The sequence below is a fragment of the Ascaphus truei genome, unplaced genomic scaffold (genome assembly GCF_040206685.1).
Source record: "Ascaphus truei isolate aAscTru1 unplaced genomic scaffold, aAscTru1.hap1 HAP1_SCAFFOLD_997, whole genome shotgun sequence".
Classification (NCBI taxonomy): domain Eukaryota; kingdom Metazoa; phylum Chordata; class Amphibia; order Anura; family Ascaphidae; genus Ascaphus; species Ascaphus truei.
In genome coordinates, this window is record NW_027457337.1 from 52,451 (window position 1) to 64,998 (window position 12,548).

At 41.6% G+C, this 12,548-nt stretch overlaps 1 protein-coding gene and 13 non-coding genes across 17 annotated transcripts in view; 11 read left to right on the forward strand and 3 right to left on the reverse strand.

Moving 5' to 3' along the window:
- TOP6BL (TOP6B like initiator of meiotic double strand breaks) overlaps positions 1–12,548 on the reverse strand; it is a 108,984-nt gene that overhangs the window by 31,315 nt on the left and 65,121 nt on the right. The gene's annotated exons all lie outside the window — the stretch shown is intronic.
- On the forward strand, positions 435–507 carry TRNAV-UAC (transfer RNA valine (anticodon UAC)). Its single transcript has one exon. It is a non-coding gene; the product is annotated as a tRNA-Val (tRNA).
- Positions 775–847, forward strand: TRNAV-UAC (transfer RNA valine (anticodon UAC)). Its single transcript has one exon. It is a non-coding gene; the product is annotated as a tRNA-Val (tRNA).
- On the forward strand, positions 1,736–1,808 carry TRNAV-UAC (transfer RNA valine (anticodon UAC)). The gene has a single exon. It is a non-coding gene; the product is annotated as a tRNA-Val (tRNA).
- TRNAV-UAC (transfer RNA valine (anticodon UAC)) lies at positions 3,319–3,391 on the forward strand. The gene has a single exon. It is a non-coding gene; the product is annotated as a tRNA-Val (tRNA).
- TRNAV-UAC (transfer RNA valine (anticodon UAC)) lies at positions 5,243–5,315 on the forward strand. Its single transcript has one exon. It is a non-coding gene; the product is annotated as a tRNA-Val (tRNA).
- TRNAV-UAC (transfer RNA valine (anticodon UAC)) lies at positions 6,204–6,276 on the forward strand. Its single transcript has one exon. It is a non-coding gene; the product is annotated as a tRNA-Val (tRNA).
- Positions 7,748–7,820, forward strand: TRNAV-UAC (transfer RNA valine (anticodon UAC)). The gene has a single exon. It is a non-coding gene; the product is annotated as a tRNA-Val (tRNA).
- TRNAV-UAC (transfer RNA valine (anticodon UAC)) lies at positions 8,558–8,630 on the reverse strand. The gene has a single exon. It is a non-coding gene; the product is annotated as a tRNA-Val (tRNA).
- TRNAV-UAC (transfer RNA valine (anticodon UAC)) lies at positions 9,480–9,552 on the reverse strand. The gene has a single exon. It is a non-coding gene; the product is annotated as a tRNA-Val (tRNA).
- On the forward strand, positions 9,572–9,639 carry TRNAV-UAC (transfer RNA valine (anticodon UAC)). The gene has a single exon. It is a non-coding gene; the product is annotated as a tRNA-Val (tRNA).
- Positions 10,529–10,601, forward strand: TRNAV-UAC (transfer RNA valine (anticodon UAC)). Its single transcript has one exon. It is a non-coding gene; the product is annotated as a tRNA-Val (tRNA).
- TRNAV-UAC (transfer RNA valine (anticodon UAC)) lies at positions 10,869–10,941 on the forward strand. Its single transcript has one exon. It is a non-coding gene; the product is annotated as a tRNA-Val (tRNA).
- Positions 11,830–11,902, forward strand: TRNAV-UAC (transfer RNA valine (anticodon UAC)). Its single transcript has one exon. It is a non-coding gene; the product is annotated as a tRNA-Val (tRNA).

Genomic DNA, 12,548 nt, shown 5'->3' on the forward strand with positions numbered 1-12,548 from the left:
CACAGCTGCTAGAGCATGCTAGATGAGGTCTGAATATGATCAGCAAAGTAGTATCACCATCTCCCTATGTCTTACTTGGGATATGACCTCTAGAACTGGACACAGGACTCTAGATCAATTATGTGTAAAGTGGTATATAACCACCTTCCTTATGTCCCTTTGGAGATGTGACCTACAGAACTGGAATCAGGACTCTAGATAAGGTCTAAATATGACTCTTGATGAGGTCTGTATAGGATTTGTAAAGTGGTATCACTACCTGCCTATGTCATTTTTTTCAATTATGGTTCCACTGGGGATTGAATCCAGAACATCTGTGTGTAAAGCAGGTATGATAACCACATTGGAAAAGTCTCACAAGTTGAAAGACAATGGTTGTACAGCCATAGCGGTCAATTGAATTTTTCACAACCTCGGGTGCGAAAGTGAAAGTGGGTTCCATAGTGTAGTGGTCATCATGTCTGCTTTACACGGAGAAGGTCCTGGGGTCGATCCCCAGTGGAACCACCTTTAACTCAACTTTTTGTTCTTTTACTTGACAGAATTGGAAGCAGGTCTCTTCATGAGGTCTGAATAGGATTTGTAAAGTGGTATCACTGCCTGCTATGTCATTTTTTTCAATTATGGTTCCACTGGGGATTGAATCCAGAACCTCTGTGTGTAAAGCAGGTGTGATAACCACATTGGAAAAGTCTCACAAGTTGAAAGACAATGGTTGTACAGCCATAGCGGTCAATTGAATTTTTCACACCATCGGGTGGGGAAGTGCCATTGGGTTCCATAGTGTAGTGGTCATCACATCTGCTTTACACGCAGAAGGTCCTGGGTTCAATCCCCAGTGGAACCACCTTTAACGTAACTTTTTGTTCTTTTACTTGACAGAATTGGAAGCAGGTCTCTTCATGAGGTCTGAATAGGATTTGTAAAGTGGTATCACTGCCTGCTATGTCATTTTTTTCAATTATGGTTCCACTGGGGATTGAATCCAGAACCTCTGTGTGTAAAGCAGGTGTGATAACCACATTGGAAAAGTCTCACATGTTGAAAGACAATGGTTGTACAGCCATACCGGTCATTTCAATTTATAACACCATCGGGTGCTTTCGTCTAATAACACTGTGTTCACCAAGAGTCCTATTCACTAAAAGGTAGTCTTGCTTATGAGAAGTTAGTCACACAGTCTCGCTCATGACAAATGTGTCTTACTCATCGGAAAGATGTCTCACTTAATGCAAGGATCTCTCACTTATTGGGATGGTGATCTCACTCATTGGATGACAGGCCTTCTAGATCTGTGACTACCACAGCTGCTAGAGCATGCTAGATGAGGTCTGAATATGATCAGCAAAGTAGTATCACCATCTCCCTATGTCTTACTTGGGATATGACCTCTAGAACTGGACACAGGACTCTAGATCAATTATGTGTAAAGTGGTATATAACCACCTTCCTTATGTCACTTTGGAGATGTGACCTACAGAACTGGAAACAGGAATCTAGATAAGGTCTAAATATGACTCTTGATGAGGTCTGAATAGGATTTGTAAAGTGGTATCACTACCTGCCTATGTCATTTTTTTCAAATATGGTTCCACTGGGGATTGAATCCAGAACCTCTGTGTGTAAAGCAGGTGTAATAACCACACTGGAAAAGTCTCACAAGTTGAAAGACAATGGTTTACAGCCATAGCGGTCAATTGAATTTTTCACAACCTCGGTTGCGAAAGTGCCATTGGGTTCCATAGTGTAGTGGTCATCACGTCTGCTTTACACGCAGAAGGTCCTGGGTTCGATCCCCAGTGGAACCACCTTTAACTCAACTTTTTGTTCTTTTACTTGACAGAATTGGAAGCAGGTCTCTTCATGAGGTCTGAATAGGATTTGTAAAGTGGTATCACTGCCTGCTATGTCATTTTTTTCAATTATGGTTCCACTGGGGATTGAATCCAGAACCTCTGTGTGTAAAGCAGGTGTGATAACCACATTGGAAAAGTCTCACATGTTGAAAGACAATGGTTGTACAGCCATACCGGTCATTTTAATTTATCACACCATCGGGTGCTTTCGTCTAATAACACTGTGTTCACCAAGAGTCCTATTCACTAAAAGGTAGTCTTGCTTATGAGAAGTTAGTCACACAGTCTCGCTCATGACAAATGTGTCTTACTCATCGGAAAGATGTCTCACTTAATGCAAGGATCTCTCACTTATTGGGATGGTGGTCTCACTCATTGGATGACAGGCCTTCTAGATTTGTGACAACCACAGCTGCTAGAGCATGCTAGATGAGGTCTGAATATGATCAGCAAAGTAGTATCACCATCTCCCTATGTCTTACTTGGGATATGACCTCTAGAACTGGACACAGGACTCTAGATCAATTATGTGTAAAGTGGTATATAACCACCTTCCTTATGTCCCTTTGGAGATGTGACCTACAGAACTGGAATCAGGACTCTAGATAAGGTCTAAATATGACTCTTGATGAGGTCTGTATAGGATTTGTAAAGTGGTATCACTACCTGCCTATGTCATTTTTTTCAATTATGGTTCCACTGGGGATTGAATTTAGAACCTCTGTGTGTAAAGCAGGTGTGATAACCACATTGGAAAAGTCTCACATGTTGAAAGACAATGGTTGTACAGCCATACCGGTCATTTCAATTTATAACACCATCGGGTGCTTTCGTCTAATAACACTGTGTTCACCAAGAGTCCTATTCACTAAAAGGTAGTCTTGCTTATGAGAAGTTAGTCACACAGTCTCGCTCATGACAAATGTGTCTTACTCATCGGAAAGATGTCTCACTTAATGCAAGGATCTCTCACTTATTGGGATGGTGATCTCACTCATTGGATGACAGGCCTTCTAGATCTGTGACTACCACAGCTGCTAGAGCATGCTAGATGAGGTCTGAATATGATCAGCAAAGTAGTATCACCATCTCCCTATGTCTTACTTGGGATATGACCTCTAGAACTGGACACAGGACTCTAGATCAATTATGTGTAAAGTGGTATATAACCACCTTCCTTATGTCACTTTGGAGATGTGACCTACAGAACTGGAATCAGGAATCTAGATAAGGTCTAAATATGACTCTTGATGAGGTCTGAATAGGATTTGTAAAGTGGTATCACTACCTGCCTATGTAATTTTTTTCAATTATGGTTCCACTGGGGATTGAATCCAGAACCTCTGTGTGTAAAGCAGGTGTAATAACCACACTGGAAAAGTCTCACAAGTTGAAAGACAATGGTTTACAGCCATAGCGGTCAATTGAATTTTTCACAACCTTGGTTGCGAAAGTGCCATTGGGTTCCATAGTGTAGTGGTCATCACGTCTGCTTTACACGCAGAAGGTCCTGGGTTCGATCCCCAGTGGAACCACCTTTAACTCAACTTTTTGTTCTTTTACTTGACAGAATTGGAAGCAGGTCTCTTCATGAGGTCTGAATAGGATTTGTAAAGTGGTATCACTGCCTGCTATGTCATTTTTTTCAATTATGGTTCCACTGGGGATTGAATCCAGAACCTCTGTGTGTAAAGCAGGTGTGATAACCACATTGGAAAAGTCTCACATGTTGAAAGACAATGGTTGTACAGCCATACCGGTCATTTCAATTTATAACACCATCGGGTGCTTTCGTCTAATAACACTGTGTTCACCAAGAGTCCTATTCACTAAAAGGTAGTCTTGCTTATGAGAAGTTAGTCACACAGTCTCGCTCATGACAAATGTGTCTTACTCATCGGAAAGATGTCTCACTTAATGCAAGGATCTCTCACTTATTGGGATGGTGGTCTCACTCATTGGATGACAGGCCTTCTAGATTTGTGACAAGCACAGCTGCTAGAGCATGCTAGATGAGGTCTGAATATGATCAGCAAAGTAGTATCACCATCTCCCTATGTCTTACTTGGGATATGACCTCTAGAACTGGACACAGGACTCTAGATCAATTATGTGTAAAGTGGTATATAACCACCTTCCTTATGTCCCTTTGGAGATGTGACCTACAGAACTGGAATCAGGACTCTAGATAAGGTCTAAATATGACTCTTGATGAGGTCTGTATAGGATTTGTAAAGTGGTATCACTACCTGCCTATGTCATTTTTTTCAATTATGGTTCCACTGGGGATTGAATTTAGAACCTCTGTGTGTAAAGCAGGTGTGATAACCACATTGGAAAAGTCACACATGTTGAAAGACAATGGTTGTACAGCCATAGCGGTCATTTGAATTTATCACACTATCGGGTGCTTTCGTCTAATAACACTGTGTTCACCAAGAGTCCTATTCCCTAAAAGGTAGTCTTGCTTATGAGAAGTTAGTCACACAGTCTCGCTCATGACAAATGTGTCTTACTCATCGGAAAGATGTCTCACTTAATGCAAGGATCTCTCACTTATTGGGATGGTGATCTCACTCATTGGATGACAGGCCTTCTAGATCTGTGACAACCACAGCTGCTAGAGCATGCTAGATGAGGTCTGAATATGATCAGCAAAGTAGTATCACCATCTCCCTATGTCTTACTTGGGATATGACCTCTAGAACTGGACACAGGACTCTAGATCAATTATGTGTAAAGTGGTATATAACCACCTTCCTTATGTCCCTTTGGAGATGTGACCTACAGAACTGGAATCAGGACTCTAGATAAGGTCTAAATATGACTCTTGATGAGGTCTGTATAGGATTTGTAAAGTGGTATCACTACCTGCCTATGTCATTTTTTTCAATTATGGTTCCACTGGGGATTGAATCCAGAACATCTGTGTGTAAAGCAGGTATGATAACCACATTGGAAAAGTCTCACAAGTTGAAAGACAATGGTTGTACAGCCATAGCGGTCAATTGAATTTTTCACAACCTCGGGTGCGAAAGTGAAAGTGGGTTCCTTAGTGTAGTGGTCATCATGTCTGCTTTACACGGAGAAGGTCCTGGGGTCGATCCCCAGTGGAACCACCTTTAACTCAACTTTTTGTTCTTTTACTTGACAGAATTGGAAGCAGGTCTCTTCATGAGGTCTGAATAGGATTTGTAAAGTGGTATCACTGCCTGCTATGTCATTTTTTTCAATAATGGTTCCACTGGGGATTGAATCCAGAACCTCTGTGTGTAAAGCAGGTGTGATAACCACATTGGAAAAGTCTCACAAGTTGAAAGACAATGGTTGTACAGCCATAGCGGTCAATTGAATTTTTCACACCATCGGGTGGGGAAGTGCCATTGGGTTCCATAGTGTAGTGGTCATCACATCTGCTTTACACGCAGAAGGTCCTGGGTTCAATCCCCAGTGGAACCACCTTTAACGTAACTTTTTGTTCTTTTACTTGACAGAATTGGAAGCAGGTCTCTTCATGAGGTCTGAATAGGATTTGTAAAGTGGTATCACTGCCTGCTATGTCATTTTTTTCAATTATGGTTCCACTGGGGATTGAATCCAGAACCTCTGTGTGTAAAGCAGGTGTGATAACCACATTGGAAAAGTCTCACATGTTGAAAGACAATGGTTGTACAGCCATACCGGTCATTTCAATTTATAACACCATCGGGTGCTTTCGTCTAATAACACTGTGTTCACCAAGAGTCCTATTCACTAAAAGGTAGTCTTGCTTATGAGAAGTTAGTCACACAGTCTCGCTCATGACAAATGTGTCTTACTCATCGGAAAGATGTCTCACTTAATGCAAGGATCTCTCACTTATTGGGATGGTGATCTCACTCATTGGATGACAGGCCTTCTAGATCTGTGACTACCACAGCTGCTAGAGCATGCTAGATGAGGTCTGAATATGATCAGCAAAGTAGTATCACCATCTCCCTATGTCTTACTTGGGATATGACCTCTAGAACTGGACACAGGACTCTAGATCAATTATGTGTAAAGTGGTATATAACCACCTTCCTTATGTCACTTTGGAGATGTGACCTACAGAACTGGAATCAGGAATCTAGATAAGGTCTAAATATGACTCTTGATGAGGTCTGAATAGGATTTGTAAAGTGGTATCACTACCTGCCTATGTCATTTTTTTCAATTATGGTTCCACTGGGGATTGAATCCAGAACCTCTGTGTGTAAAGCAGGTGTAATAACCACACTGGAAAAGTCTCACAAGTTGAAAGACAATGGTTTACAGCCATAGCGGTCAATTGAATTTTTCACAACCTCGGTTGCGAAAGTGCCATTGGGTTCCATAGTGTAGTGGTCATCACGTCTGCTTTACACGCAGAAGGTCCTGGGTTCGATCCCCAGTGGAACCACCTTTAACTCAACTTTTTGTTCTTTTACTTGACAGAATTGGAAGCAGGTCTCTTCATGAGGTCTGAATAGGATTTGTAAAGTGGTATCACTGCCTGCTATGTCATTTTTTTCAATTATGGTTCCACTGGGGATTGAATCCAGAACCTCTGTGTGTAAAGCAGGTGTGATAACCACATTGGAAAAGTCTCACATGTTGAAAGACAATGGTTGTACAGCCATACCGGTCATTTTAATTTATCACACCATCGGGTGCTTTCGTCTAATAACACTGTGTTCACCAAGAGTCCTATTCACTAAAAGGTAGTCTTGCTTATGAGAAGTTAGTCACACAGTCTCGCTCATGACAAATGTGTCTTACTCATCGGAAAGATGTCTCACTTAATGCAAGGATCTCTCACTTATTGGGATGGTGGTCTCACTCATTGGATGACAGGCCTTCTAGATTTGTGACAACCACAGCTGCTAGAGCATGCTAGATGAGGTCTGAATATGATCAGCAAAGTAGTATCACCATCTCCCTATGTCTTACTTGGGATATGACCTCTAGAACTGGACACAGGACTCTAGATCAATTATGTGTAAAGTGGTATATAACCACCTTCCTTATGTCCCTTTGGAGATGTGACCTACAGAACTGGAATCAGGACTCTAGATAAGGTCTAAATATGACTCTTGATGAGGTCTGTATAGGATTTGTAAAGTGGTAACACTACCTGCCTATGTCATTTTTTTCAATTATGGTTCCACTGGGGATTGAATTTAGAACCTCTGTGTGTAAAGCAGGTGTGATAACCACATTGGAAAAGTCACACATGTTGAAAGACAATGGTTGTACAGCCATAGCGGTCATTTGAATTTATCACACTATCGGGTGCTTTCGTCTAATAACACTGTGTTCACCAAGAGTCCTATTCCCTAAAAGGTAGTCTTGCTTATGAGAAGTTAGTCACACAGTCTCGCTCATGACAAATGTGTCTTACTCATCGGAAAGATGTCTCACTTAATGCAAGGATCTCTCACTTATTGGGATGGTGATCTCACTCATTGGATGACAGGCCTTCTAGATCTGTGACAACCACAGCTGCTAGAGCATGCTAGATGAGGTCTGAATATGATCAGCAAAGTAGTATCACCATCTCCCTATGTCTTACTTGGGATATGACCTCTAGAACTGGACACAGGACTCTAGATCAATTATGTGTAAAGTGGTATATAACCACCTTCCTTATGTCCCTTTGGAGATGTGACCTACAGAACTGGAATCAGGACTCTAGATAAGGTCTAAATATGACTCTTGATGAGGTCTGTATAGGATTTGTAAAGTGGTATCACTACCTGCCTATGTCATTTTTTTCAATTATGGTTCCACTGGGGATTGAATCCAGAACATCTGTGTGTAAAGCAGGTATGATAACCACATTGGAAAAGTCAATTGAATTTTTCACACCATCGCGTGGACCAGTGCCATTGGGTTCCATAGTGTAGTGGTTATCACGTCTGCTTTACACGCAGAAGGTCCTGGGTTCGATCCCCAGTAGAACCACCTTTAACTCAACTTTTTGTTCTTTTACTTGACAGAATTGGAAGCAGGTCTCTTCATGAGGTCTGAATAGGATTTGTAAAGTGGTATCACTGAGCGCTATGTCATTTTTTTCAATTATGGTTCCACTGGGGATTGAATCCAGAACCTCTGTGTGTAAAGCAGGTGTGATAACCACATTGGAAAAGTCTCACATGTTGAAAGACAATGGTTGTACAGCCATACCGGTCATTTTAATTTATCACACCATTGGGTGCTTTCGTCTAATAACAGTGTTCACCAAGAGTCCTATTCACTAAAAGGTAGTCTTGCTTATGAGAAGTTAGTTACACACTCTCGCTCATGACAAATGTGTCTTACTCATCGGAAAGATGTCTCACTTAATGCAAGGATCTCTCACTTATTGGGATGGTGATCTCACTCATTGGATGACAGGCCTTCTAGATCTGTGACAACCACAGCTGCTAGAGCATGCTAGATGAGGTCTGAATATGATCAGCAAAGTAGTATCACCATCTCCCTATGTCTTACTTGGGATATGACCTCTAGAACTGGACACAGGACTCTAGATCAATTATGTGTAAAGTGGTATATAACCCCCCAGTCAATCCCCAGTGGAACCATAATTTAAAAAAATGACATAGCAGGCAGTGATATCACTTTACAAATCCTATTCAGACCTCATGAAGAGACCTGCTTCCAATTCTGTCAAGTAAAAGAACAAAAATTTGGGTTAAAGGTGGTTCTACTGGGGATCGAACCCAGGACCTTCTGCGTGTAAAGCAGACGTGATAACCACTAAACTATGGAACCCAATGGCACTGGTCCACCTGATAGTGTGAAAAATTCAATTGACTTTTCCAATGTGGTTATCACACCTGCTTTATACACAGATGTTCTGGATTCAATCCCCAGTGGAACCATAATTGAAAAAAATGACATAGGCAGGTAGTGATACCACTTTACAAATCCTATTCAGACCTCATCAAGAGTCATATTTAGACTTTATCTAGAGTCCTGATTCCAGTTCTGTAGGTCACATCTCCAAAGGGACATAAGGAAGGTGGTTATATACCACTTTACACATAATTGATCTAGAGTCCTGTGTCCAGTTCTAGAGGTCATATCCCAAGTAAGACATAGGGAGATGGTGATACTACTTTGCTGATCATATTCAGACCTCATCTAGCATGCTCTAGCAGCTGTGGTTGTCACAGATCTAGAAGGCCTGTCATCCAATGAGTGAGACCACCATCCCAATAAGTGAGAGATCCTTGCATTAAGTGAGACATCTTTCCGATGAGTAAGACACATTTGTCATGAGCGAGACTGTGTGACTAACTTCTCATAAGCAAGACTACCTTTTAGTGAATAGGACTCTTGGTGAACACAGTGTTATTAGACGAAAGCACCCGATGGTGTGATAAATTCAAATGACCGCTATGGCTGTACAACCATTGTCTTTCAACATGTGAGACTTTTCCAATGTGGTTATCACACCTGCGTTACACACAGAGGTTCTGGATTCAATCCCCAGTGGAACCATAATTTTAAAAAATGACATAGCAGGTAGTGATACCACTTTACAAATCCTATTCAGACCTCATGAAGAGACCTGCTTCCAATTCTGTCAAGTAAAAGAACAAAAAGTTGAGTTAAAGGTGGTTCCACTGGGGATCGAACCCAGGACCTTCTGCATGTAAAGCAGACGTGATAACCACTACACTATGGAACCCAATGGCACTGGTCCACCCGATGGTGTAGTAGTTATCACGTCTGCTTTACACGCAGAAGGTCCTGGGTTCGATCCCCAGTGGAACCACCTTTAACTCAACTTTTTGTTCTTTTACTTGACAGAATTGGAAGCAGGTCTCTTCATGAGGTCTGAATAGGATTTGTAAAGTGGTATCACTACCTGCTATGTCATTTTTTAAAATTATGGTTCCACTGGGGATTGAATCCAGAACCTCTGTGTGTAACGCAGGTGTGATAACCACATTGGAAAAGTCTCACATGTTGAAAGACAATGGTTGTACAGCCATAGCGGTCATTTGAATTTATCACACCATCGGGTGCTTTCGTCTAATAACACTGTGTTCACCAAGAGTCCTATTCCCTAAAAGGTAGTCTTGCTTATGAGAAGTTAGTCACACAGTCTCGCTCATGACAAATGTGTCTTACTCATCGGAAAGATGTCTCACTTAATGCAAGGATCTCTCACTTATTGGGATGGTGATCTCACTCATTGGATGACAGGCCTTCTAGATCTGTGACAACCACAGCTGCTAGAGCATGCTAGATGAGGTCTGAATATGATCAGCAAAGTAGTATCACCATCTCCCTATGTCTTACTTGGGATATGACCTCTAGAACTGGACACAGGACTCTAGATCAATTATGTGTAAAGTGGTATATAACCACCTTCCTTATGTCCCTTTGGAGATGTGACCTACAGAACTGGAATCAGGACTCTAGATAAGGTCTAAATATGACTCTTGATGAGGTCTGTATAGGATTTGTAAAGTGGTATCACTACCTGCCTATGTCATTTTTTTCAATTATGGTTCCACTGGGGATTGAATCCAGAACATCTGTGTGTAAAGCAGGTATGATAACCACATTGGAAAAGTCTCACAAGTTGAAAGACAATGGTTGTACAGCCATAGCGGTCAATTGAATTTTTCACAACCTCGGGTGCGAAAGTGAAAGTGGGTTCCATAGTGTAGTGGTCATCATGTCTGCTTTACACGGAGAAGGTCCTGGGGTCGATCCCCAGTGGAACCACCTTTAACTCAACTTTTTGTTCTTTTACTTGACAGAATTGGAAGCAGGTCTCTTCATGAGGTCTGAATAGGATTTGTAAAGTGGTATCACTGCCTGCTATGTCATTTTTTTCAATAATGGTTCCACTGGGGATTGAATCCAGAACCTCTGTGTGTAAAGCAGGTGTGATAACCACATTGGAAAAGTCTCACAAGTTGAAAGACAATGGTTGTACAGCCATAGCGGTCAATTGAATTTTTCACACCATCGGGTGGGGAAGTGCCATTGGGTTCCATAGTGTAGTGGTCATCACATCTGCTTTACACGCAGAAGGTCCTGGCTTCAATCCCCAGTGGAACCACCTTTAACGTAACTTTTTGTTCTTTTACTTGACAGAATTGGAAGCAGGTCTCTTCATGAGGTCTGAATAGGATTTGTAAAGTGGTATCACTGCCTGCTATGTCATTTTTTTCAATTATGGTTCCACTGGGGATTGAATCCAGAACCTCTGTGTGTAAAGCAGGTGTGATAACCACATTGGAAAAGTCTCACATGTTGAAAGACAATGGTTGTACAGCCATACCGGTCATTTCAATTTATAACACCATCGGGTGCTTTCGTCTAATAACACTGTGTTCACCAAGAGTCCTATTCACTAAAAGGTAGTCTTGCTTATGAGAAGTTAGTCACACAGTCTCGCTCATGACAAATGTGTCTTACTCATCGGAAAGATGTCTCACTTAATGCAAGGATCTCTCACTTATTGGGATGGTGATCTCACTCATTGGATGACAGGCCTTCTAGATCTGTGACTACCACAGCTGCTAGAGCATGCTAGATGAGGTCTGAATATGATCAGCAAAGTAGTATCACCATCTCCCTATGTCTTACTTGGGATATGACCTCTAGAACTGGACACAGGACTCTAGATCAATTATGTGTAAAGTGGTATATAACCACCTTCCTTATGTCACTTTGGAGATGTGACCTACAGAACTGGAATCAGGAATCTAGATAAGGTCTAAATATGACTCTTGATGAGGTCTGAATAGGATTTGTAAAGTGGTATCACTACCTGCCTATGTCATTTTTTTCAATTATGGTTCCACTGGGGATTGAATCCAGAACCTCTGTGTGTAAAGCAGGTGTAATAACCACACTGGAAAAGTCTCACAAGTTGAAAGACAATGGTTTACAGCCATAGCGGTCAATTGAATTTTTCACAACCTCGGTTGCGAAAGTGCCATTGGGTTCCATAGTGTAGTGGTCATCACGTCTGCTTTACACGCAGAAGGTCCTGGGTTCGATCCCCAGTGGAACCACCTTTAACTCAACTTTTTGTTCTTTTACTTGACAGAATTGGAAGCAGGTCTCTTCATGAGGTCTGAATAGGATTTGTAAAGTGGTATCACTGCCTGCTATGTCATTTTTTTCAATTATGGTTCCACTGGGGATTGAATCCAGAACCTCTGTGTGTAAAGCAGGTGTGATAACCACATTGGAAAAGTCTCACATGTTGAAAGACAATGGTTGTACAGCCATACCGGTCATTTTAATTTATCACACCATCGGGTGCTTTCGTCTAATAACACTGTGTTCACCAAGAGTCCTATTCACTAAAAGGTAGTCTTGCTTATGAGAAGTTAGTCACACAGTCTCGCTCATGACAAATGTGTCTTACTCATCGGAAAGATGTCTCACTTAATGCAAGGATCTCTCACTTATTGGGATGGTGGTCTCACTCATTGGATGACAGGCCTTCTAGATTTGTGACAACCACAGCTGCTAGAGCATGCTAGATGAGGTCTGAATATGATCAGCAAAGTAGTATCACCATCTCCCTATGTCTTACTTGGGATATGACCTCTAGAACTGGACACAGGACTCTAGATCAATTATGTGTAAAGTGGTATATAACCACCTTCCTTATGTCCCTTTGGAGATGTGACCTACAGAACTGGAATCAGG